The sequence below is a fragment of the Rhincodon typus genome, chromosome 7 (assembly GCF_021869965.1).
Source record: "Rhincodon typus isolate 14 chromosome 7, sRhiTyp1.1, whole genome shotgun sequence".
Taxonomy (NCBI): Eukaryota; Metazoa; Chordata; class Chondrichthyes; order Orectolobiformes; family Rhincodontidae; genus Rhincodon; species Rhincodon typus.
In genome coordinates, this window is record NC_063338.1 from 16833606 (window position 1) to 16861286 (window position 27681).

Here is a 27681-nt window from a genome sequence, read left to right on the forward strand (position 1 = left end):
TAAGTGGGCTTCCTATTAGGGAAGGTGGACATCTTTGGGCCGAGTCAACTTAAGAGCTGAAACTAAGCCTCAGACATCCATGTAATTGCCCCCAGCATCATGCTGAGTGCCCGGCCTGCCTTCTGGACTTCATCGCCTGTTCCATCGTTCAGGGTCTTGTCCAGACTCAGTAAATCAGAAAGCATGTGGCCAAGGATTCAAACGAGCTCACCCCTCAATGCTGCAAAATTACATGAAATGGTCGCCTTCCTTGTGGAAGTGCATCTTCCACAATTCCCATCTAAGTGACTTTCAATGGTATCAAAAGGCTTTGGAAAGGACTGGGACTGCTTAGCTGACGTGGACATGCTATCAGTTAGGAGCATGCCTCACTTTACCTCATGTTGGGTAGGTCATCATCTCACTTTGAGTAAACAGTCACTACTCAGGAATTCTAAAGGTATTCACTGCACAAATCAACCTTGCTTTTCAGTCAATGTGGCCTCACAGTAGTCCAGATTCCTCTGGGTTAAACACAATCTACCTTAAACCACTGCATCGACAGCTGCTACCGTGTTTTAATATGGAGATTTCATAGAATCTCCAGCCCAGACATTTTGGTTATAGTTCAATAATGTTTACTAATATTACATCTTATTATCTTGTATATTCTCTGTGCAGTATCAGTTCCAACTTCCTAGCAGAATATTAACACATAACACTGAGGTCTCAGTGACATTACAGCCTACCTTAGAGTCTCATCTACATATTCATTAACTCCTGTCTCTACAGATGTTGAAGATGTGCATTCAGTATAGGAGCTGGGAGGTCATGTTGCGGCTGTGCAGGACATTGGTTAGGCCACTTTTGGAATACTGCGTTCAGTTCTGTTCTCCCAGCTATAGGAAAAATGTTGTGAAACTTGAAAGGGTTCAGAAAAGATTTACAAGGATGTGGCCAGGGTTAGATGGTTCGAGCTATAGGGAGAGGCTGAATGGGCTGGGGTTATTTTCCCTGGAGCATTGGAGGCTGAGGGGTAACCTTATTGAGGTTTATAAAATCATGAGGGGCATGGATACGATGAATAGCCAAGGTCTTTTTCCCCAGGAGAAGGGTGTCCAAAACTACAGGGCATAGGTTTAAGGTGATAGGGGAAAGATTTAAAAGGGATCTAAGGGGCAACTTTCTCACGCAGAGGGTGGTGCGTGAATGGGATGAGCTGCCAGAGGAAGTCGTGGAAGCTGGTACAACATTTAAAAGGCATCTAGATGGGTATACGACTAGGAAGAGTTTACAGGGATATGGGCCAAATTCTGGAAATTGGGGCCAGATTAATTTAGGATATCTGGTCGGCATGAACAAGTTGGACTGAAGGGTCTGTTTCCATGCTGTACAACTCTATGAATCTATGAAAAGTGCAATTTTTACTGACATTCACTCAGCCCATTGAGCATCCAGATAGAACATACATTCTTCTAATCCCAAAGTCCGCTGGTATTTAAACTATCCCAGAGTTTGAGCCCACTTTACATAACTAGACTGAGCGGTTCCCTTCCATGTGTTTGCCACTACATGTGGAGGAGGAAAACCTCCTGCTGTCTGCCCCAAATGTCATTTTGTAAGGTCAGGTTTGTGCCCCAACTACGAATGTCTTATTTCCAAGGAAATTTGAGCAAGATTAGTTTTCGACGGTTTTATTCTGAAATATCCCTGCCCTTGAATCTCATTGACGATACACAAGGCTCCTCAGATAGAGGAGTGAGCTATAGATGAATTCTTGGCCACGTGCCTCCTGATTTATTGAGGCTGAACAAAACCCTGAATGATAGAACAGGTGATGTAGTGGACAAGTCGGGTCAGGTGTACAGCACAGCATGACCCTGGGGCTGATTTCATGGAAGCCTGAGACTCAGTTTGAGCTTGTAAATTGGCTAGGCCCAAACATGTTCACCTCCCTCAATAGGAAGCCCATAAAAATAAGGAAAAGGCAGCAACTCTGCTCTGTTTCGTTACCATGTCTTATTACAAGTGGATAAATCCAGCTCAGTAATTCATTAACATATCTCATTGACGTGTTGATATCACTTATCAGCAGGTCATTAACATGTCCTTACACACTTATAAAAGTCAAGAGAGTGGGTTTGCTGCATTAAGCAGTAGTTCTTTAAAGCAGTTTGATGCATCATGTCTGGAAGTCAGTACTTCTGTTTTTTAACAGTACTTCATTTTATCACACTTCACTGAAACCTGACTTTCTATTATCATTAAATGCTGGTTTTTAACATCAGAATCTGTCCAAATAGACAGGGGATAGCTTCAAGGCAGGATTGTGTACAGTATTGCAGATCTGAATGTGCAACAATTTGTGGATTGATGGGTTCAAATATTAATTTTCATACCAACAGGGTGAAGAAGAAAATGAGCCACGTTGCCATGGTTCCCTAGGCTCCAATTGCTGGTTTTGTGGCAGATTTGGGCTCTTGAGATCTTCAGAAAATTCCAGAATGGAAATTTTCAATGTAAATTTCGACTGCAATTCAGAAATTCCAGCTCAGAAATGATTTCAATAGACTTGACAGGGAATGTTGACCTTGAAGGAGTTTCAGTCAGCAATGTTCAGTTTGTGAAAAAGGTGCCAGTTTTGTTTTAAGCCGTTGACCAGAAATCAATGCTCAATTATCTTTGAAGGCAACTCTGTGATGAAATAAGTATAGACATGTTTTGCCCGTCAAGTCAGGAAGCTATAACAACAACTCCTATTGTATAGTGTTCTTAGATATGTCCACAAAACATTCCCGGACGTTGCTTAGTTATCGAACAAAATCTGTTACTGAACCACAAGAGGAAATATTCAGAAAGGTAGGCAAAAGCTGGGATTTAAGGAGTATCTGGACAGAGGCAGAGAGGTTTAGGGATGGATTTTCAAAACCTGAAGCCCAGGCAAGAGAAGATACAGCCATCGATTCTCATTCATGCTTAGAAAGTTACCAGAGAGAGGGACGGAGTGGTTGACTTTGAAACAAAGTTTGTAACTGGGACCAAAGGTAATGGTTTTAGTCTTTTTAATAATAATTTAAAGGAAGTTGATCCTCATCCAGTACTGGATGTCAGATAAGCAGCCTGAAACTGGGGATGCACTAGAAGTCAGAATTGAAACAACACAGAGATTTCAACGGGCTGTGGGGCTGGAGGAGGTACAGGGTTAGGAATAGGCTGCAAGGCCATGGAAAGATTTAAACCTAAGGATGAGCGTTTTGAATTCAAAAGTTGTGGAATCAGGAGCCAGCGTGGGTTCATAAGTACAGGTATCATCTGTAAATGGGATTTGGAGTGAGTCAGCATTCTGTGGTAAATAGGATGTCAGCCAGGGGGCATTGGAATAGTAAAGTCTAAAGGTAAGAAGGGTGTGGAGGAGGTTTCCACACCTGATGCACCGAGGAGGTGATGGTATAAATGGCTGATCTTCGTGATGGTGCAGAAATGTGGTCAGAAACTTACCTTGAAATCAAATAGACCAATGAGTTTGTGAACACTCTCGTTCATCCTTAGAAAGTTACCAGAGAGGGACAGAGTGGTTGACTTTGGAACAAAGTTTGTAATTGGGACCAAAGGCAATGGTTTCTGTCTTTTTAATATCAATATAAACGAAGTTGCGCTTCATCCAATACTGGATGTCAGATAAGCAGCCTGATATTTTACCAACAAAGAAGTTGTTGAGAGCAGTGGTGATTGCCTAGGCATCTTCAGTGTACATATAAAAGTTGATGTTTTGGCTTTTGGGTGAGTCGGCAAAGGCAGTATATTTGGATGAGAAATGTAAGGAAGCGAGGGATCTGCCCTAGGGAGGTATCCAGAGGTAACAATAACAGAGTGGGAGTAGAAGCCATTGGAAGTGATTCCCTGGCTAATAGCTGCCAGATAAGAGTGAAAGATGATGAAGCGAATGAACAACAGACGAGAGGCGATGGAAGAGATTGGTGCGATCAACCATGTCAAAGGCTGCAGGCAAGTCAAGGAAGAGGAGCAGGAAAAGTGTACTTTTGTCACTGACACACAGGATATCATTTGTAACTCTGATAAGAAGCTAAGGCTTCAGGTAGTAAATACTGCTGTAGGGGATGTTTTCTCCCTGTAACTGTCTACAATTGATTGGTAAAGCCTAAGGAATTAACTCTTGTTAAAACTGATTACAGCTGATTGAATAAAGTAATGGTTGGCAACATTTGGTGTGAAGGAGAAAGAAAAGGAAGGATTAATAGGTGACAGTAAGACAAGATATTTCAGAATTCAACACAGATTAACGGTATTTAATTCGTCCGCCGTATTCTTTAATATTAATATGATGCCTGTAGTATCTTCTACGTAAACACTGATGCAAAATATCTATTTAACTCGTCTGCCATTTCCTTATTTCCCATAATTATCTCCCCAGATTCATTTTCTAAGAGGCCTATGTTCACTTTGACTCCTCTCTTCCTTTTTACTTAACCGATTGATGGTTCTAGTCCGACTCTATAGTTTTCAGATTGGCTCCAGTACAGTTAATTTGAAGCATCATAATATTGTCTCATGCAGAATCCAGGAGAGAGAATAAGAAACCATATGATTTCATTTTTGGTGCTTTCTGGAAGTTGCTATGAACATTGGTGTGTGTTATCCATTTACCTCTCTTTGTCAGGGTAAGTGATGGTATCAAAAAGGTCGTTGTATTCATTCCACACAATTTTTGCTGCTCTAGTCTCATAGGGCACAAGGTCTGTGAACAGCTGTAAAGAGAAAATGCAATGGAAAGAATTACCACAATGGATGGTAGGCCTAACTTATATTGTGATAACTATTCAAATGAGCTCAGGTTATAAGCTCAAGGGGCCACTCCCTGGCATCATCCAGCCAGATTCCTGAATGTCTCTCAATGTCCATCTCACTTGGAATCACAAGCAACAGTTCCTGCAATGTGCACCCGCTTTTCAGTGCGCTGCCATAACCATTATATTCTATACAACTCCCAGATTCCTTAAACATCCACACTGACACATCATCTCCATGGTTGGCTTGTGATAAGGGGTACCCCCAGAAGGTATAATTAATAATCGAATGCGAGACCTTCAGACTGATGGTGAACAACTCTACAATGCAGCCCAGGTACACACCAGGACCGCCATTGAACAGATAGTTGGTCCTCTGAAGCTGCGCTTCCCTTGCCTGGTCTGCTCAGCAGGAGTACTCCAATACTAACCGGGAAGATTCTCCAGAATGGTGACTTTTTCCCTACATTCTGTTCAACCCAGCTCCAGAATGGGGTGAGAACTTAGAAGGGAGGGAGATGGAGCAGCTACCTGTCTCCTCCGATTCTGATGATAATGGTAAAGATGCTGAGGGTGTCAGGGCAGTAGTGAGGTGAGATAAACAGTCCTGAGGGAACCTGAAAGTTGCTAGATTTGAGAGCGAATGACTTTGCTTTAAATATACTGAATGAATCAGCCTTAACAGGCTTCCATTGAACCATTGAACCTCATTTGTTATTGGTGTTTGGGATTGCAATTACTTCCCATGGACAAGGATGTTTATACTCTTTGTAGATCATCATGGAGGTGACCAAAAGCAGGTTTTCTATAGTATTTTAAAGGAGGAGGAGAAAAGCATGGAGAAGTGTAGAGTTTTAGGGAGGAAGTTCCAGATCTTAGGACCTTGACAGCAGAAGCTATGGTGAATCAATGAGAATTGGGAATGTTGCAGGAGGCAGAATTACAGGAATGTAGAGATCTCAGAGGGTTGTAGAGCTTGAGGAGATAGGGAGGGGTGAGACCATGGAGGGAACTGGACATGAGGAGAAATGTCGACTGGACAGGATGGAGCTCCCCTGAATGTGTGGCATTTGGCACTGGATCGGGTTTGTCATAGTTAACATCTCACAAAAAGGCTGGCACTGACCACCAGTGCGGCCTCACTAGGACTTGATTCTCCTTGGTCAGGAAATATCATTCTCCGAGTTAAGAATGAACTGTGGCCTGATTCCACATCTTCACAAACACAGAAAACCCAAATATTGTCCCTTGTTATTCAAGAACAAAACGTATCAAAGTCTGGAAGTATTTCTTGAGCTTGATCCCCTGGGGAAGTGAATCTGATTGAAGAATAATTATTACAGTGTAGTTGGGCACTTAACCCCTGAGTCTGACTTGAGTCTGGCTCTGAACCTGTGGCTTAGATACAGATTAAATTGTCCCCTAGAATTACCATACCTGGCACTTCCAGATGGGAATTCTTTATCGTACAATAATTGGACATTATAAACATGTTCTGCTTTATACTTTTTTATTACTGCAAACAATTTCCGGTTTGAATAGAAATTAGTCACAAGCCTGAGCCTCTTGTGCCAACGATGGCTTAGTTGAAAGCTTCTTAGGAGAGTCAGGAGTTGTAGACTTAAGCCCCACTCCCACAAAATTTAGAACTAGCACTCTATTCCTTTACTGGGGTATTGCTGCACTGTTGTGGGTGCAGACTTTCAGATTAAATGTTAAGGCCCCATATGCTTTTGGCTGTTGTGTAAGGGCTTTCTCACAGTGCTGTTTTGAAGATTAGCCAATGTGTTCCCTGTGGTGTCAGCCAATAATTTTCCCTTTATATTTACCACCAGTTTGTGGTAAAAATCTTCCCATGCCCTAAATTTATCCCTTTTCCAATGAGGCCTTCGATGTGTCCCCTTAGAACATTTTCTCTGTTCTCCTTGTGATCAGATCCTTAAGTTGAGAAAAGAGGATCTGCTTCAGAAGTTGATTGTCCAGCATCCCCCAGATACACAGAACAGACTTCACCTGGTCATGGTTGTGATGCTGGAGAAATTGGATTCAGTGAAGATGCTGGAATTTGTTTCCCTTTGAATATCCTGCAAAGACATCACTGCTGAGAATTCTAGTGCTTGGAGGTGTTTTTGGGTAGGTGATAAAAAGTATCAGGGCTGTATTACAAAGTGACAACTAGCATTATAGACTATTTTTCAAAGACCTGGTTGCTGTGTTTTGGAAGGCTGTGTTGATTCCCATGTTGGATTTCCACTTCAATAGTTATCCTTTGAGAACAGTTGCCAGTTTAGAGGCAATGTGTTCATTATCGTATTGTTTGTGCGTAGTGAGTAAATGGGCTGCAGGGTTACAACAGTGACTACACTTCTCTGGCTATAAAGCATTTTTGGGATGCACTGAGGTTGCGAAAGCTGCTTTATGAACGCATTCTTTTTCATTTTACTTGCCTCTTCAACAACTGGGGCTAGGTCATCCGAGCAATTGTCATAAGCTAACACACAGGGTGTTCCATAGCAATACAGAGCCAGGCAGCCTTTGGGTTTTAAAACTCTGTCAGCCTCCTTCATGAACTTCTCCATGTCAAACCAATGTGCTGCTGTTCCCACGGTTATCAGTTCAACGGAACCATCCTCGAACTCCAGCTATTCTGCCACGCTCTGTCTGTCAAGGAAAATCAACAAACACGGGAATACAGCAGCTTCAATACTTCTGCAGATTTTAATGGATTTCCAGGGACATCTCATTTTCCGGGCATTAATTCATATGTGATGATGAGACAAAAATAAATGGGAGTTTGACAGGAATGACAGAGGTGTAGAATTCCACAGATTTACAGCACACAGAGAGGCCATTCATTCATCATACCTGTACTAGCACTTTGAAAGTGCTCTTTAATTAATCCCACTCCTCTGCTTGCTCCCAATAAACTTTCATTTCCTGTACCAAATACATTTAAGTTAAAAAAAATTAAGGATCTGAATTCACCATTCTTTATATTCGGACATGAATACCTAACAACTCCGCATTAATCATAAAACCCTCGACTTTGTCATTCTCCCTCAAGGAGGATCTCAGTTGATCCACTCAAGTTGCTAACTCATGGAAAAATGGAAATAATTTTTATTCTCCAATTTGCTGTATTAGATCCTTAGAAAATTTAAATACTTCTAGCTGGTTTCCACTTAATCTTCTAATGAAACTGATTCCTTTGTCTGGTCCTTTCTGTTAACCAATGTCCCTTGTTCCAGCTATCCACTCTTCTGGTGGAGTGGAAGAGCAGAGAATCTGAGACAGGCAGTCAGCAGCACCTAGAGGAGTGGGCAAGATGACAACACCAGGCAGTATTCTCTAAAGGAGCAAATGAGGAAAAGAGGTGAGACAGACAGTCAAAAGCAGAGCTTGACTCATTGGAGAGAGATAGTAGGAGCTGCCGATGCTGGACAATCTGAGATAACAAGGTGTAGAGCTGGATGAACACAGATGCTGCTTGGCCTGCTGTGTTCATCCAGCTCTACACCTTGTTACCCTTGATTCATTGGAGATGTTTGGTGAGTAATTTTACTTTCTGCGCTCTAGTTTCCAATTCAAATCACATGAAAGTAGTAGGCTTAAGGAATGATAGGACAGCTCAGCTGTGTTGAATGCCCACACTATACCACACAGGGAGTTACAGGTAGTTTGCATGATCTAGGCAATCACATATGCAAGAAGTCTCTCTAGCTGCAAAATCTTGAGCCCTGGGTTTTGGAACTTGAGCAGCGGCTGGAGTCATTGTGGTACACACACAAAGCTGAGAGCCACATGAATAGTATGTTTAATAAAGTGGTCACAATACAGGTTAAGACCAGGAAGGCATGGGGAGTTTGGATGACTGCTTGACACTCTAGAAAGACCAGGCAGGTAATACCGGAGTCCTGAGTCGATTTCACTCACTGACTGGGTTTCTGGATACTGATGAGGGTGATGGTTCAGAGGAGTAGGGGGGAGAAGAAGAGTGTTGGGTGATTTGATAGGGGAACAGACTGGCATTTCTGTGGCCCTGGTTGTGATTCAGGTACAGCACATTGCCTCCTTGGTGCCAGGGTCAAGGATGTCACAGAGCAGCTGCAGGGCATTCTTTCAGGGAAAAGTGAAGAGCCCGTGATCAAGGTCCACATTGGCACCAATGATATAGTAGAAAAAGGATGAAGCCCTGAAAGTAAAATTTAGGCAGTAAGGCAAGAGACTGAAAAGCAGAACCTGTAATACAGTAATCTCAGGACTGCTCTCAGCATCATGTGCTAGCGGGTATAGAAATAGGAAGATTGTGAGAATTAACACGATGTTGGAAAAATGGTGCAAAAGGGAGAGCTTTAGATTTCTGAGCCATTAGCACTGGTCATCTGATCACATGGATTTGTTTTAGTAAGTGATCTCTTTATGAACCAGAGCTCTACGTTGCTCCAGTCTTTCTTCACCACTGCAATGTCCCTTTGAAGGCAGAGCATCCAAAACTGATTATGACAACTGCTGTCCATGAAAACACCTTGGATAGATTCCAGTTCAGATACTAAGCCTAGTTGTGGAGTTCCCATGCGATGGATGGTGTGAGACTTCGGGAATTGTGCAGAAAAGGGGTTGCAAGAATAACAATGTTTCACAGGAATCGTTTTTGAGCCTCAACTCTTCACAGTATTTATTAATGACATTGATTATGGGATACGGACTCACACCCAAGTTCAGCCAATATAGGTGTCATTGTAAGATGTGCTAATGGAAGCTGAAAATTATGTTAAAAAACAAAAAGTGTGGCCATTGGATTTCAGAGTAAGTAAGTCAGCCAGACTGGACCTAAAACAGATAGCTCAGAATGCATCCTGAATGGTAATATTGAGGCTTCGGAGAAATTCCAAATGTCTCAAGATTAATTCTCAAAGTGAAGCATATTCACTTCCCTGCATTACAGTTGGGAATAGAGGGACAATGAGAGACAGTAGACCCTGGGGATTAATTCATTGAAAGTTTGTAAAATGTAGTGATTATATTGTGTGTGCGTCTGCGTGTGAACAGCTTGTTCCATTTAGATAGATTTTGGAAGATCAGGGGTCACTATTAACTTGTACAAAGACAGATCTCGTATCGCTATCAGGCAGTGGTTCTTCTCCCAGCGAAGGGTGAACCTTTGGAACAGGCTGATGTTCCACTGGCTGTACACCGATCCACTGAATTCCTTCACGTGAGAACTAGGTCTGTATCTGTCTCAGTGCAGCTAACCTTGTACAAGGGATTGATACTGGGATACATTAACCAGGCCAAGGATGAGCTACTGGATTTGGTTCGATTGTTTCAGGGGTTGGAGAGAAATGTTGTGATTTCTACTTGTTTCATCTGGGTCTATGCGGCTTTATGCTTCTCCCAGGAGATCATGTGGTTTCAGATACAATGGGGAGTGTATATAATGTATGTATAAGGCATCACTGTAGTGTGTGACAGGCTGACTTGAGCATTGAGCCTTTTCCAGTCCATCATTGTCAACAATCTATTTGTGGCTATAATGATAAATTAAATAGGAATATTATTGAAAATATAATCAAATAAACTCAATATGCAGCACAGTATTTCATTGCTGCTAATGCATCACTCTGGATACTTTTAGTCAGTGACCAATAACTACATCCAAATCCTTTTTCACTTTTTTGCTAATGACACCTGTTTCTGCACCAAGATTTACATTTCCTACTATCGTTCACTGAGCTATATTAAAATCCATTGAGAATTCCCATGGTCATGATCTTTATTGGCATCAATCTTTCTGAATGTGATCAAACTTTCTAAAGCAAACTGACTCTTGACAAGGTGAGCAAAGCTGAGCCTCTAATTTTTGAAATCTCAGTAAAATCTTGAGATGACATTGGTTACCTGTAAGAGACATTAGCAGGTCCATCCATCCACTTGGCCTCTTCAATCTGAGCTTTACTCACATCAATCCCAACTACGTCTTCAAAGTGAGAAGCCAATCCTCTGCTGATCTGACCAGAACCACATCCAACATCCACTGCGAGGGCGAATGGCCTCCCTTTCTGAAAAGAGAACTGCATTTTTAGTTAAACACACCTTTTCCTCTCTCAGAAATATCTGCTGTCAGTAATTCCATGTCCAACTATTTCCTAATGCATAGAATTTAACTATACATTCAAGCTTATTCCTGGGTAAACATCTGGAAGGGGGGGCACTGAAGTCACCAGCTGTGGTTGGATGTTTTGGAGACTTGTCTTCAACAGCTGTATCCCTTTACTCCCACCTTGGCCAACCTGGAAGTAAGCAGGCTCTGTTACTCAGTTGAATGATTTTTGATCTACAGTCAAAGAACAATTCTGTTTCCTCCAAGCTCTGAGTTTCCATAACATGAAAATGCAAGTTGTGAAATATTTTGATGTCAACTTTTAAGTGCTCTTTGATTTCTTTTCCCCCTTGTGTTCTGTTCACAGCAGAGGTTGTGAAAGTTTAGACTTTAATTCCTGCCTATGCTGTGGGGCAATTCTGAAGGTTGATAATCTACCAGATGTGTTGAGCAATGACGCACACCTAGCACTCACTGGATTGGAATTATTTTACTGGTACATCTAGCCCCTATAAATATCAGCAACTATTACATCCTCAATCAGAGACATATAAAGATCAGCCATTAATCTGGGTAGTAAATTTCTGACTCTACCACCCTCTGGGTGAAAAGATTTTTCTTATGCCCCTTCTGATTCCTCTACCAGTCACTTTAAACCCAGTAATTGAGCTCTCCACTAGGGGTCTCTGTCCACAGTATCCAAAGTCTTCATTATTTACACACCTCAATTAAGTGTTCCTTTACCTTCCTTTACTTTAAGGATAATAACCCTAGCTTATCCAATCTTTCCTCATACCTGAAATTTAAAAGCCCTGGCAACATCCTTGTCCTTCCTGTAATATAGTGACCAGAATTGTACATAAAACTCCAATTGTGGGCTGACTAGTGTCTTCTACAATTCCAGAACTACATCCCTGCTTCTGTGTTCAATACCTTGTCAAATGAAGGAAAGTTTCCCAAATGGTTTGTTTACCACCTTATCTATCTGTCTGGCCACCTTCAGGGAACATCTAGACATGCCTTCCAAGGTCTCTCCCTTCCTCTTCCCCCTCTGAATACCCTCCTGTTTATCCCCTTGCTTTGTTTCCCTCCCCCAGATGAATAACCTCACAGTTCTCTGGGTGAATTCAATTTGTCACTTTTCTGCCTACTCAAACAAACTGTTGATGTCGACTTGGGGTCAACAGCCATCCTCTTCCCTATCATCGATAGCCACGGGTGCGGTGCCAGAAGACTGGAAGGCGGCTAATTTTTAGCCATTATTTAAGAAAGGTGGTATGAAAAAGCCAGGGAACTATAGACTGGTGAGCCTGACATCAGTGGTGAGTAAGTTCTTGGAAGGGATTGTGAGGGACAGAATATACATGTATATGAAAGGCAAGGACTGATTAGGGGTAAACAACATGGCTTTGTGCATGGGATAGCATGTCTCACTAACTTGATTGAGTTTTTTTGAAGAAGTAACAAAGAAGATTGGTGAAGGCAGAGAGGTGGGCATTGTCTGTACAGACTTCAGCAAGGTGTTTGACAAGGTTCTGCATGGCAGACTGGTTAGCAAGGTCAGATCACATGGAATCCAGGCAGAGCTAGCCACTTGGGTACAATATTGGCTTGAAGGTAGGAGACAGAGGGTGGTGGTAAAGGGTTGTTTTTGGAGGCCTATGATCAGCACTACACCACAAGGATCAGTGCTGGGTCCACTCCTCTTAGTCATTTATACAAATGATTTGGATGTGAATATTGGAAGAGTGGTTAGTAAGTTTGTAGATGACTCCAAAATTGGTGGTGTAGTGGACAGTGAAGGAGGTTATGTCAAAGTACAACAGGACCTTGGTCAGATGGGCCAATGGGCCGAGGAGTGGCAGACGGAGTTAAATTTAGATAAATATGAGATGCTGCATTTTGGAAAGGCAGATCAGGGCAGGACTTATACACTTAATGGAAACGGCCATCAGAATTTTGATGGAGTTATGGAGGGTAGAAGCTACCTAGGAGTATGCTGGAATAGTCGAGTCTAGAGGTAACAGAGACACGGATGAGGGATCCTGCAGCAGATGGGCTGAGGCAGGAGTAGAATCAGGTCATGTTCCAGATTTGGAAGCGGATAGTCTTAGTGATAGGATATCATCCAGAGGTGGCTAAGATATTGGAAGAAGTGCTCCGAACATTTAACCACAATTCTGTTAGTGATGATCACCCTGAAAACTACCAAGCTTTCATGCTGTGTTTTTCTGTTTTTATTTTATTTTACACCTGTCTATAAATCCCAGTCACTCCTGAAAAGTATTTAAACACCTTACCACACATTAAAATGTATTTAAAACAGATCAGAGTGGAACAGATTGACTGCTTGAAATGAAAGATTCATTGTAGAATCACAGGACAGTTACAGCATGGAGAGAGGCCATTCAGCCCGCTATGTGCATGTCAGCTTGCTGCAGGAGCAACTCGCCTCACCCCACTGCATTGTCCATTCCCCTGCAGACTCTTTAGCTCCTTGCTCAATTTCTCATTTGAAAGCGTCAGATGAACCTGCCCTCACCACACTGTCAGGCAACACTTTTCCAGATTCTAAACACTTGCTGCATTTAAAACAAAACACCGCATACATCTGATCCATCTTTCTGAACATATTTTACAGTTAAGGAGGTTCCTTTTGAAATGTAGTTCTGCTTTAATGTAGCAAGCAACCCACAAGTGTGGATACAGCAAGATCTTGCAATCAGCAATGAGAAACCATCAGACAATCCGCTTTTGTGGCGTTATTTGAAGAGTGATTATTGGCCAGGCCACTGGGAAGAGCTCCCCCTCATTCTTCTTCATGGGGCTTCACCATCTCCAGCAACTTTTATTTTATATTTCAAAAATATACACACATGCATAGTCACTAAAGCAGTTTGGTCCTATACAGAGACATATGAAGAAAACAAATAAATATTGGAGTTTGACTCTATCCTATAAACAAGACCAAAGATATCACTTACTTGTGCAAGACTATGTTAATTATATTTGAGGTACCAGGAGGGTCCAATAACTAAACAAACCCCCATTTAACTTCAGCAGAAAGACCTCAGGCAGTAGTCCTTCCCCACTTGGCGGTAGCTGCCCTAAGCTTTAGTGCATCCCTCAGTACGTAGCCCTGGACGTTGGAATGTGCCAGTCTGCAACACTCGGTCAGGGTCAACTCCTTGCTCTGGAAGACTAACAAGTTTCAGGCAGACCAAAGAGCAGCTTTCACCAAGTTGATGGTCCTCCAGGTGTGGTCAATGTTTGTCTCGGTGTGTGTCGCAGGGAACAGATTGTAGAGCAGAGAGAGCTGCACCATGGAGCTGCTGGGGAAGAACCTCAACAAAAACCGCTGCACCTCTCTCCAGACTTCCTTTGCAAAGGCACAATCCGAAAGGAGATGTGTGACAGTCTCTACTGTCAAAGCTTCTCTTAATTATATTTTCCCGAACCTGAAAAGCACCATTTGGATACATGCTGCGATCCAAGACATTTTTGGTGACGAGGGACGGGATTTGGGAAAATATTTAAGAAAAGGCTTGACCACAGCAATTTGGTTAAAAATGAATGTTTATTAAGTAATAATAACGATTATAGCGGTAATAATAAATGGAAGAGGAAAGCAAAAAATAAAAAAGTCTCACACCCTTCTACCCATTAGGAGCCCTTCAATCGATGGCTGGTCTGGAAGCTTAAGTTTGTTCCTGGCACCATTCGCGATCCCAGTCCGAGGTGAAGTCCCATGATTTGGAACGAAAACTCTCTCTCTCTTATACAATGTAACAAGCAGCCAGCACCAAGAAAGCAGATACAGAAAAGACAAAACTGCTGGCTGGTACAGAAAACACAGGATGGGAAAACAAGCTGCGGGGGCCGTCTTTGGCTCTAAAGGAATGCTCACAGGACTCCTTCAAAGTCACGCAGCTTGTCAAGCATCATTCTAAACTTTCCCAGCCTATTTTCCCATCCTGTACAATCTGTTTTCTCACGCAGCTGCTGAATATCATCAATAACTTTTAGCCCTTCGGCCCATCTTATCCAGAGTTCTGTACGTGGCATCCCCACAGACACAGTCCACCTCAGACTTCCGGATAATGTGGAAGATGGTTCGGGTGCGTGAAACAGCCCAGTTTTGGGGAATGAGCCAGACCTTCACCATGCACAACAACAGAGAGAGTGGCTCACACCTGATGACCAGGATTTTTACCCGCAATGGAGCAGGACCGCCATCTCCAACAACTCTGATGGCGCAGCAAGCCATTGGCACCACATTGTAATCTACAGCCTGGGTCAAGTTTCCCGAGTGGGACTTCGCTTTCCAACCCGGACTGTCTGACTTTTACATAGCTCACGCCTCCTCGCCTTTCTCTGCAGGTAATTGAAGATGAGCTTGTTGACTTCACCGGGCGCAGATGGCCTGTATTCCCGGTACAGGGCTGTGTGTTTGTACTGACATGTTGGTGTCACACCAAGCAACTGCTGGATTTTCGCCCTTAAGTATATCACAGCAAAATCATTCACATAACAACAGGGACTGACTGTCAGGCTCATCCAATGAGAACACAACTGCCTTCTTCCAAGAATGTTTTTGTAAAATCCAAATGTTCGCCAGCTTAAATGATTAACAATTTGTATCTATGTTCTCTTGCGTTGTAAACTTTAGCGATGAAGACAACTGGGTGGATTGGCTTACTTTTCCCTGTAGAGGAGCCTGAGGCGAAATTCAATTGGCTTGAAACACAACTTTGAGGTACCTGTGTGAATTTGCTGGGAAGCATCTATCTCCCTCAGCAGAGAGGACAATAATCAGACACAGATTTAACATAGTTGGTGCCTGATATATAAGTGGGGGCAGAAGTAAGCTCCTTGGCCCTTCGAGCCTGCTTTGCAATTTAGTGAGATTGTGGATGATCTGATTGTGGCTTGAATTTCACATTGCCGCCTACCCCGCTAATATTGGACTCCTTTGTTAGAGTCGTAGAATGCCTGCAGCGCGGAAAGAGGCCATTCCATCCATTGAGTCTGCACTGACCCTGTGAACAGCATCCTACCCAGACTCAGTCCCTTACCCTATCCCTGTATTTCCTGTGGCTAATCCCACCCAGCCTGCACATCCGTGAGCATTACAGGGCATTTTAGCATGGCCAATCCACCTGATCTGCACATTTTTGGATTGTGGGAGGAAACCAGAGCACCTAGAGGAAACCCATACAGTCACAGGGAGAATGTGCACACTCCACACAGATGGTCACCACTGTCCTATCCAACTGAGCTGGTCTATGTACCTCTGCTTTAAAAAACATTTAATTAACACACTTCCACTGAACTCTGGAGAAGGTGGTTCAGGATATTCACAGCCCTCTAAGAGGCAAAAATTCTCCTCCTCTTCAGCTCAACTATCTGGGAGGGTCCTTATTTTTAAACCGTGTCCCCTAGCCCTCAACCCCTCATCAAGGTGAGACATCCTTACAGCAAGGGGGAGTCGAGGAGTATTTTTCTCCTTCCACAGATGCTGGAATATTGTTGATGATCTCCAGCAGTGTTCTTTATTTTCCAACTTTCCAGCATTTACAGTATTTTCCTTTTGCCACTAAAGATAATCGTTCAGGCATCACTTGATCTGATTTGCATTGAAATGCAATCAATTGATCTCAACTGTAGTGAAGAACAACCACTCATTATAAATGAACCAAGCGGCTATCAACTGGCATCATTGCCATTTAATGGAATATCACAGCATTTCAGCATTTGCACTTAGAATAATTTGATTTCCCTTCAGTGCTTAAAAGCTAAGCAAAGAGAAATTAAGACAACAAAAGCAAAATACAGTGGATGGTGGAAATCTGAAAGAAAACAGAAACAGCTGGAGAAACTCAACAGGTCTGGCAGCATTTGTGGAGACAGAAGCAGTTCTGAACGAGATTCATACTGGATTTGAAACATTAACTGTTTCTCTCTCCACAGATGCAACCAGACATGTTCAAGTTTTTCTAGTACCTTATTGGAAATTAAGATAAAATTTGACTCAGTTCCACATGCTAGTTGACATCAGTAATATTGTGCCATGCATTTTTCTTAGTTTCAAATGATATATTACATACTGCGTAGATTGGTTAACAGGTAGTGTGCAGATCCTGTAACATGGGTGCAAACATGTATGCCTCCCCTGTAATTTTTCTGGTTCCTGTATATGGGTAGCCACCAGTAGTCCCACCCTACCCTCACTACTCGGCATTTACTCATTTCACTATTATTCATAAGGATTGGACACAACAGACTTTTACAAATTGAGCTGTACAGATTGACCAACCAGATGCAGAGCGGTGAACTCCTAACATCTGACCAGTGGTGATGGTGATGATGATGGCGAGAGAGAGAGAGACAGAGACAGAAGGACACAGCAAGTTGACCAACTCAATACATTTTGATTTTGTAGGATTCAATGTCACTTTCAGGTGGCTAATATCGTGAACTTTAATTCGTTGTTGAGGTATAACTAGTCTTCATCACTGGTAGCTGCTTTGGCAGTTCAGCAGCTGTGAACCTCTCTCTTTGGCCATGCTGTCTCTGTTGCACCATTACATCCCCTTGTCCCAAACAATTAGTGACTTCCTGCCCTAACTACTAAGTAACGGTTGGTTTAAGATGACACGGGACCCCTGTCCTACCTCTGACCATGCCTACTGCCCATGTCCCAGTCTTGCCTACTCTTTAAAGTTTTCAAGAAGATTTGTAGCTCAGGTTATGGATGAGGTTGTAGACTTGCTTGCCGAGCTGGTGAGTTTGGTTGCAGACGTCTCGTCACCCTGCTAGGTAACATCGTCAGTGTGCGTCTGGTGAAGCGTCTGTGTTCTGTCTCGCATGTTATTTATATGCCTCGGTTTGCTGGGGTGGTTAGGATTACTTCCTGTTCTGTTTTTCAGTAGTTTGCACACAGGGTCTAATTCAATGTGCTTGTTGATGAAGTTCCGGTTGGAATACCAGGCCTTCAGGAATTCCCTGGAGTGTCTCTATTTGGCTTGTGCAATTATGGATGTGTTATCCCAATTGAATTCATGTCCCTTGTTATCAGTGTGTAGTGAGACAAGTGAGAATTAGTTGTGTCTCTTGGTGGCTAGTTGATGTTCATGTATCCGTATTATCAGTTTTCTTCCGGTTTGGCCTATGTAGTGTTTCTCACAGTCCTTGCATGCTATTTTCTATATTACATCGGTTTTGCTGGCTTTGAGTATGGGATCCTTTACATTTGTCAGTAGCTGTTGTAGGGTGGTTGTTGGTTTGTGGGCTACCCTGATACCTAGGGGTCTGAGTAGTCTTGTGGTCATCGCTGAAATCTTCTTGATGTATGGTAGGGTGACTAGTGCATCTGGTCGTGTTGTGTCTTCCTGTTGTGGTCTGTCTTGGAGATAATGGCGGATTGCGCTTTACGGGTATCCATTCCTTTTGAAAACTCCATGTAGGTGCTCCTGTTCTGTTTTGCGTAGTTCCGGGTTGCTGCAATGTGTTGTGGCTCGTTTAAGTAGTGTCCTGATGCAGCTCTATTTGTGGGCGTAGGGGAGGTTGCTAGTGTAATTGAGTATCTGGTCCATATGTGAGGTCTTTCTATATACGATAGTTTTTGTGTTCTACCATTATGACCAGGAAGGGTAATCGGTTGTTGTTCTCTTCTTTTGTGAATTTTATCCCGGTGAGGATGTTGTTTATGTGTTGGTGGGTTTCTTCTAGTTTTGTGCAATTAATACTCTCAAAAGTGTCAGTTAGGGAACTGGATTACAACAACCCTGAAGAAATTGCACAAAAACTCAGGAAACATCAGCAAGACAGACTACCAAAAAATGAAGCCAGAGGGATACAACACACCCCGATTCTACAGACTCCCCAAGGTACACAAACTGGGGCTCCCCCTCAGACCCATTGTCTCACTGCCAGGTACACCAACATATACACTTGCCAAAGAACTACAACAGAAATTGAAAAATACTTAATGGACAACACTACCCACTCCATCCACTCATCCCAAGAATTCTTCAACATCATCAAGGACACCAGGATAGAAGAGGACGAGATGATGGTATCCTTTGACCTAACAGCACTATTTACATCCATAAACATCGACCTAGCCAAAGAAACAATCGCCACACTACTGGACGAATCATGTAGACAGGCAACCCAAGACACCAACAACATCAATAAGGACACCACCTTGAAACTACTAGACCTGTGCCTCAAAACCCACATCACCTTCAACGACAGCATATACAAACAAATCAATGGATCACCAATGGGATCCCCAATATTAGGATTGATTGCAGAAGCGGTAATGCAAAGGTTAGAATGGACAGCCCTTCCCACTATATAACCCAAACTTTGGGTCCCATATGTGAATGACACCTTTGTGATTATTAAACGCACAAAACTAGAAGGAACCCACCGACACATAAACATCCTTACTGGGATTAAATTCACAAAAGAAGAGGATAACAACCGACTACCCTTCCTGGACATAATGGTAGAATGCAAAAACAACGGGGAACACCAGACTAGCATACATAGAAAGATCACATATATGGACCAGATACTCAATTACACTAGCAACCACCCCACGCCCACAAATGGAGTTGCATCAGGACACTACTTAAACGAGCCACAACACATTGCAGCAACCTGGAACTATGCAAAGCAGAACAGGAGCACCTTCACGGAGTTTTCAAAAGGAATGGATACCTGAAAGGCACAATCCACCATTACCTCTGAGACAGACCACAACAAGAAGACACAACATGACCAGACTCCCTAATCACCCTACCATACATCAAGGACATTTCAGAGAGGACCACAAGACTACTCAGACCCCTAGAAATCAGAGTAGCCCACAAACCAACAACCATCCTATCACAGCTACTGACGAGCGTAAAGATCCCATCCCCACAACCAGCAAAACCAGCGTAATATACAAAATACCATGCAAGAACTGTGGGAAACACTACATAGGCCAAACTGGAAGAAAACTGACTATACGGAAACACAAACATCAACTAGCCACCAAGAGACACAACTAATTCTCACTTGTTTCACTACACATGGACAACAAAGGACACGAATTCGACTGGGACAACACATCCATAATCGCACAAGCCAAATAGAGACATGCCAGGGAATTCCTGGAGGCCTGGTATTCCAACTGGAACTCCATCAACAAACACATTGAATTAGACCCTGTGTACAAACCACTGAGAAACAGAACCGGAAGTAGTACCAACCACCCCAGCAAACCGAGGCATATAAATAACAAGCGGGATAGAACACAGACGCTTCACCGGAGACGCACTGACGATGTTACCTAGCAGGGTGGCGAAACATTTGCAACCAAACCCACCAGCTCAGCAAGCAGGTCTACAACCTTGCCTACTCTTTGCTAAAATGTGTTTTCCACATTTCTAGTCTCTGCTACCATGATTCAGCTGTTCTGCTGGGACCACACTGTGTCGCTCCAATCTGCCATTTTTTGTTGTTTACATTTCAAATCAAATTTGCCAAACCCAAAGGCAGCACTGGCAATAATCCCACACTTGGAACCCTTATGTTCCCTGTTGTGTTACTGCTTTAAGAACTGTGTATTCCATTGATCTAAGTCTAATGGCTACACCTGTTTGAGATTTTTCAAGCAAATTGAATCTGGACTACTTAATAAGTATGAGGGTAATAATTCTGTGTCAAGAACAAAATGAGAATACAACTTGATCATCATTTTTTTTTCCTTAAAGATGAAGGCAGAGCTCTGAACTTGAAAATAATAGTTAAAACAAAAACTCGGACAGTATTTGAAACAATGCAGAAATTACATTTACACCTGGATCTCAGAAAAAAAAAAACTATACAAGTAGCGCTGACTAAACAGTGACAACTTGATTTTTTCAACTGGCCAGATTGTTTATCTGTGTGGGTGCAAAGTCAGCTCTGAGATGGGCTGTAGAAGTTATAGGACTATCGAGACAAACACCTCCCTACACATAAAGAAAAAAACACATGAAAGGGAAAAGCTTGAACCACAGCCAAAACAGCACAAGGAGAGTCAAAAAAAGCCAAAAAAAAAGAATCCCAGTAGCCACTTGACGAATCTCCACATACAGTAGCCTTATGGTCTTGCTACTGTTGTTACTGTAATGTACATTGTTGCTCTGTAACTTCAAGGCATCCATTTGTCTGTTCGTTAAACCTGATTGAGATTTTGAAGTCAATTGAACCTACAACAATTACCAATCCAGTCAGAGCATGGTAATTCTGTGACAAGGATAATCACGCAAGGGTAAAACAACAGTGAATACACTGAACCCTGGGGTCTCCCACACTAGACTCTGGGTTTCCCACTCAACCCCAAGGTGACCCCCAATGGACTCTGCAGACTGTCTGTCTATTTTTCTAAACTTCAGTCAATACCTACTCAACATTTCATCATAAGACAGCTCACCTGTACTAGATATTGGTCTGATAAACCTTTTGTGAATTGCCTCATTTCACATTTGTTTTTAGACATGCATTTTCAATCTTCACCTGTTCAGATTAACTACCATTTTAGTTGTAGGACCTGGGGTTTAAATGGCTGCCACATCTGAGTTGAGCAGTCATACAATCAGGTTCTACAGCTAGCAGGCAATATGAAGCACTCAAGCATTTGTGAAGGAAGTTTTTATTGAACAACAGGAAAGGCGAAGATAAATAATATAAATAAGAAGTTGTTTTTGGCGGTAATCATGGACCATCTTTGCAACAACTAAAAAGTACAAAACTGATTGTTGTATTCACCCAACTCAAACATCTTGGAAAAGAGGTATCAATAAATTTTTGTCCAGCTTCTTGTACTTAATGATGTCCCACTTGTACATAGTCTATGTCATGTTCCTCCCGGTCAGTGACCTCATCTTCATTCTGGGTAGATTGTTCTTCCGGCTCCTTAGCATTCAGGACATTTCACGCATAGATAGTTTGGTGATGATGGCCTGGGATATCTTTAGTTTCTGGCTGCCCTGGTTCTCTTGTAGCTGTAATGACAGTGAGGCAGGTACTTCTGGCCACTGGTCATTCTCCCCTATCTCCTTGGGGGGTCTTCAGCTGCTGTTTGTCTCTCTGGAGGCTTTGGGACAGCTGCCAGTGATTCCTATTCTTTCCGGGTTTGGTGATGATGTTGTAATCAATATCTTCTTCCATGGTGCCTCCTGCCCATCAACCCACAAGAAATCTTTGGAGATCTGGTTCCACCTCACAAGAGTGAGCAGATAAGGGTGGCACAGTGGCTCAGTAGTTAGCACTGCTGCCCCGCAGCGCCAGGGACCCGGGTTCAATTCCACTCTTGAGCAACTGCCTGTGTGGAGTTTGCACATTCTCCCCATGTCTGCGTGGGTTTCCTCTAGGTGCTTCGGTTTCCTCCCACAGTCCAAAGATGTGCAGGCTACATGGATTGGCCATGCTAAATTGCCTACAGTATTTAGGGATGTTTGGGTTAGACATGGGGAAATGCAGGAGTAGGGGAATGACCCAGGGTGGGATGCTCTTCGGAGGGGTGGTGTGGACTTGTTGGGCTGAATGGCCTGTTTCCACACTGGAGGATTTGACGATGATAATCTGTGGGAAATAGTGGAAATTGAACAACAGACCAGTTGCAGTATTCTCACTCCCTCTCAATCACAATGACGTGTTCTGGCCTCACAGAACATGGCATTTCACCTTCGCAAGGAAGCTAGTGCCATGCCTCTATATGTAAGCTTATGGACGTGTAGATTGCAGATCCAAGGTGCTAATTGTCCATTGGGTGAGGTACATTCAGATATGTATCCACCACTATAGCATTCCCTCACAAAACAAAACACTTTTGAAAATCACTGACCATTTTCATCACATAGTTACGGTTGGTGTGCAATGTCACAGCACCAAAGCATTGTGTTTCAGTGACAGCAAATGAAAAATTATCCAGTAATGGCAAAACCAAGTGAGACTTCTAAGTTTGCCTCTCTTTAGTTTAGTTTATCTGACACGACAGTAGGTAAAGTGATGCAAAATATTTAATGGTCGTGATTTATTATGGCCAAAATCTGTGGTGGGTGCTAATAGAATGAACTTTTAATTAAATCCAATTTGATGACAAGCGGGTAGCAATACAGAATCAGTGAAAGCTTGATTAATGCAATTGCCTGTAGCAAGGCCTCACAGTGGAAGATTTACTCTGTGCCTCAAACAGTGATTTACTCCATCCCCTCTGCCTGCGGTGTCAGCCATTTTCTCTTGACATTGTGCAGTTGGGTTTAGCACAAAATTGGCTAAATTCCAGCTCCATGTCCTCATTGAGTGACTGGTGGGCTTCACCTGAAATCCAAGATGAACACCCCACAGCTGCACCATCACACATCCCCATGTTCCTTTTTGCATAACTGTCCTGTGTTCTTAATTACCTTCCAGCATGCCCCCAATTTCTACTCAGGCCCTCCATGTTACTGATAATGTTCTCCATTCAGCCCATAAGCACGTGTCTTTGCAAGTTGCCATGCCATTTTTGGCCTTAGACTGTCCACCCATTGAGGCCTGAGTGATTGTAACTTGTGAGAACCCCTCCCGTCCCCTGTAGCTCCTCATCCCCTCCTATTCTGTGTGATGTCCTACACTACTATTTAGAATTACCAATCATAGAATACCATTATTATTTGGAATTATAATCATAGAATCCCTATAGTGTAGAAGCAGGCTATCTGGCCCATCGAGTTCACACCAACCCTCCAAACAGCATCAGTCCCCTGCCACATCCCTGTATCCCTGCATTTCCCATGGCCAATCTACCTAACCTGTACATCTTTAGACTGTGGGAGAAAACCCACACAGACACGGGGAGAATGTGCAAACTCCACACAGACAGTCACCCGAGGGTGGAATCAAACCCAGGTCCCCGGTGCTGTGAGGCAGCAGTGCTAACCGCTGAGCCACCGCACTGCCATAGCTACAATGAAACATCACCACAAGCTTTAACATCCTCTTTTCCCTTGGACTGCATTGACTATGGATTTCTACCAATATGTCTAATGACTATAATGCCCAAAACCACAGGAGTGATGTCCAGACCTGGGAAGACAGCTCTGACTGATCACATCCATCCCCTGGACTGGTATCTCCACAGCGCCCCGACTGACCGATCTGCAGTTCCTGAACAGTTTTCCCTAGACTTACAGGACAGACTGTGGCCCAATCCCTGGCTGCAAGGACATGGATCCACTGATCATGGTCAGACCATGCGCCTGACCTGCTGGATTGAGATTGGGTGAGCCTCTTGACTGAATGTGGTGGCACCTCCATGGCCGACTGATCTCCCTCTTCAATCCATTAAGGGCTGGTCCCCTTGGACCTTCAGTCATGACCATTTTGTTTTGAAGCATGTGCAATGTGTTCCTGCCTAGGCTGCCTACAAGTGGTGTAGCGGTGACACTGACAGAGCCCATGGTAATACATCCACTCTCTTGACTGTTGTGTGCTGCCTTGTCCCCACTCTTAGCATAACTTCCCAAATTTGACCTCTAACCTGCATGATTTAGCTTAATGCCCTTGCTACTTTCCCATTTATACAGCTCACAAGAACACCAGCCACAGCGCAACTCAAGTATAGACCATTGTAACAGTACTGATCCCACTGACTACAATAACCATACAGAACCCTGCTCTAAACCCTGGGCTCTCCCATACTGAACCCTGGGAGCTCCCACACTGAACTCCAGGGTTTCTCTCACAGGACCCTAATGTGTACCACACTGAACCCTGGGATGTCTCATGTTACACTTTGATTTTATGGATAAATGATGTGTGTGTCAGGATAGGTCATATTTATTTGGACTTGTAATGTAACTTTGCAATTTGGCAGCCTCAATGCTTCATGCAACCAAATAATTGTATCTTTCACAATTTAAACCTGTTTATTTCCATGTCAGCTGGTCTCTGGGAACATTTTTGCATTTGGACAGTCAAATAATTTCTCTGAATGATAGAAATCACCCAGTTTTGAACAGCACAGTCACGTACTCACCACAGGAAAGCTGACAAAATACTTAAGTGAAGTTTTGAGAGTAAATGAAGAGAAACCATTCCAGTGTCTGAAGGAGACACAGAGTTACAGCTAAAGAGGTGACATGAGAAAACACATTTTTATGTATTGCACTGTCAGAATTTGGAATGGGGACATGGGGGAAACAGAATTAATTGAACTTCCAGAAGGAAACTGAATAAATACCTGAATGGAAACGAGCAGGCAAATAGAATTCTTTGGATGTCTGTGCAAATGAGCTGACAGAGGCAAGATGGACTGAATGGCTTTCTGAGCTGTTAGATTCTAAGATTTGGTGTCCACTATACTGTGGCAGACTGTAGTATACAGTGAACAGGTTTGGGCTCTCTCTCTAAGGGAAGATAATCCCAGCGTTAGAGATGGTCAAGAGAAGGTTAACTAGGACTGATCCTAAAACGGAGGGACTGCCTTGTGAGGAGAGTTGAGCCAAGCTCATGGAATTAAGGAGACATTGTTAAAACATGCAAGATTGTTAGGAGACTTGATTGGGTAGATGCTGATAGGTTGTTTCCCACTGTGAGGGAGTCTAGGACCAGAGGGTATAGTCTCAGGATAAGGCTCTCCCTTGTAGGATAAAGAAGGAATTTCTTCTCTCAAAGGGTCATGATTTTGCGCAATTCTTCACCACAGAGGAATATAGAGGCAATAAGTATACTCAAGGTTGAGGTAGACAGATTTTTAATCAGTAAGGGAATCAAAGATTATGGGGAAAAGGCAGGAAAGTGGAGTTGTGGACCATCAGATCAAGCATGACCTTATGGAATGACACAGCAGACACAATGGGCTGAATAACCTGCCTCTAATCCTACATCTTATGGTCTACCATCTGTCTATCATATTCCCAACATCACATTTCAACATGCCAAAATTCTATAAATTGCAAGAACTGCAACCTTTTTATTCTCATCTCCCTGACCTTGATAACTTGGCAACAATTCAAAGTGTGAGCTGGGGCTGATATCCACAATACCATATCATGACAATTTCCCATCTTTGGCTTATGCTAAGAGGGTCGGGTAAGAAGTGTGATAGAGCATCCTGGGGAGGTAAAACGTGGATTAAAGAGTAATTGTTGGGACTGCATGTGATCTAATTTGTTTCGCAACTTTAAACACCAGAGCAGTCAAGCATCAGTTGTAACAACTGCAACAAGATTTCGGGTGGGGAGGTAGTTTCCAAACTGAGCAGGGGTTACGGACAGGCAGGCCAGTCAGTGAACAGACAGACTAGGTCATTGACTCCCAAACCATACAACCCTTAGTTGTCAGGCAAAATCCGTCCCCCCTCCCTGCTTCAACATCATCAGCAACAAAAGCAGCTCAAAGTGTTTGACGGATGTGCAATCGAAAAGTGTACATGTGTCTCCACATAAAGGAATATCTGGTCTATTGACAAAGTGATGGCCCTTAAGGACAGTGTAGAGGAGAGGGAGGTGGAGAGACAAAGGGGAATTTAGGAGAAAATTCCAGACACAGGGCTTAGACAGATTAAGTCAGTTGTAGATTGAAGGGATTAGTATGTCTTGTACATATTAACAAGAGGCCAGAGTTGTATTGAATTCTTATAACACCACTGCATATGTGAAAGGTGGTGTAGTGGTAATGTCATTGTACCAGTAATTTAGAGGTTCAGGTTAATGCTTTGACATAGGTCTGAACCTAACAACAGCAGCTATGGAAATAAAATTTAGCCCTTCCATCTGCTCTGCCATTTGATACAATCATGGCTGATCTCATCTTGGCATCAACTCCACTTTACTGCCTGCTCTCCATAGCTCTTCAACCTTTTACTAGTTATAAAGCTGTCTATCTCCACCTTAAATTTACTAAACGTCCCAGCATCCACCACACACTGGGGTAGTGATATGCACCGATTCACGACCCTTTGAGTGAAGTAATTTCTCCTCATCTTTGTTTTAAATCTGCTACTCCTTTTCCTATGACCTCTCATTCTAAAATGCCCAACATAAGAAGCATCCTCTCTCTACATCTACTTTGTCAATCCCCTTTGGCATCTTATACACCTCAATTAGATATCCTGTCATTCTTCTAAACTCTAGAGAATACAGGCCTAAACTGCTCAATCTCTCTTCATAAACCAAACAATCCACCTCTGGAATCAATCGAGTAAACCTCCTCAGAACTGCCTCCATTACAACTACATTCTTCCTCAAGTAAGAGGACCAAAATCAATAGTCCAAGTAGATTCTTAACAACTAATACTTGGAATGAGCAGATTGGAGGAAAGGCTAAACAACCTGTGATGATAATGGACAACCTATTCTGGATTTCCCAAGTAGATGTGACGGTCAAGAAGGCACAACAATGCCTCTTCTTCCAGAGGCAGCTCAGGAAATTTGGCATGTCCATAAGGTCCCCGACCAACTTTTACAGATGCACCACTGAAACATACTGTTCGGGTGCGTAACAGCCTGGTATGGCAATTGCTCTGCCCAGGACCGTAAGAAACTACAGAAAGTTTTGTGCACAGCCCAGACCATCACGGAAGCCAACCTTCTATCCATGAACTCCATCTACACAGCCCGTTGCTGCAGAAAGGCTGCCAACATCATCAAAGACCCATTGTACCCCAGCAATGCTTTCCTATGACCCCTTCCTCTCAGGCAGTAGATACAGAAGCTTCAACACACGCACCAGCAGGATCAAGAACAGCTTCTTCCCTGCTGTTATTAGACT

At 43.0% G+C, this 27681-nt stretch overlaps 1 pseudogene; it reads right to left on the reverse strand.

Annotated features, from left to right (window-relative positions):
- The window catches only part of LOC125483476, a 36477-nt pseudogene extending 12193 nt beyond the window's left edge, over nucleotides 1-24284 (reverse strand).
- Between the last annotated feature and the right edge of the window lie 3397 nt (nucleotides 24285-27681).